Source organism: Eurytemora carolleeae, unplaced genomic scaffold (genome assembly GCF_000591075.1).
Source record: "Eurytemora carolleeae unplaced genomic scaffold, Eaff_2.0 scaffold45, whole genome shotgun sequence".
Classification (NCBI taxonomy): Eukaryota; Metazoa; Arthropoda; class Copepoda; order Calanoida; family Temoridae; genus Eurytemora; species Eurytemora carolleeae.
In genome coordinates this window covers 388,689-389,120 of record NW_019396182.1, presented here as the reverse complement: position 1 = coordinate 389,120, position 432 = coordinate 388,689, and positions in this window count along the sequence as shown.

Sequence of the window (432 nt, the reverse complement as noted above, 5' to 3'; positions counted from 1 at the left end):
CCTCTGTTTAAATATCCCTGTTTATTTGAACCCCCTGTTTGAATTTCCCTGTTTAGTGGACCCCCTTGTTTAAATATCCCTGGTTTAAAGATGTATTTCCATGTCAATACTGGTTGAAATTATGATGAATATATGCAATTCTTCATTCTTCATTCTACCTAATCATTAATATTCAGTATTCACTGTAAGTACAGAACTAATAGTTGAACTCATCCTAGTGTTCAGTCTTCAGATAACATTATTCAACTCAACTTCATTAAACTGGGTTACTAAAAAAAACTAAAAAAAACTCACTTTTATGTGCGAGATGTGCGAGATGAATTTGTGACCTCCGACATTTATATGTAATTTAAATTGTTGTCAGGGAAATAATTTTCCCAGAAGCTTGAAAAATAAATGAGTTCCAATACATATCTACCCTCCCCCCCCCCC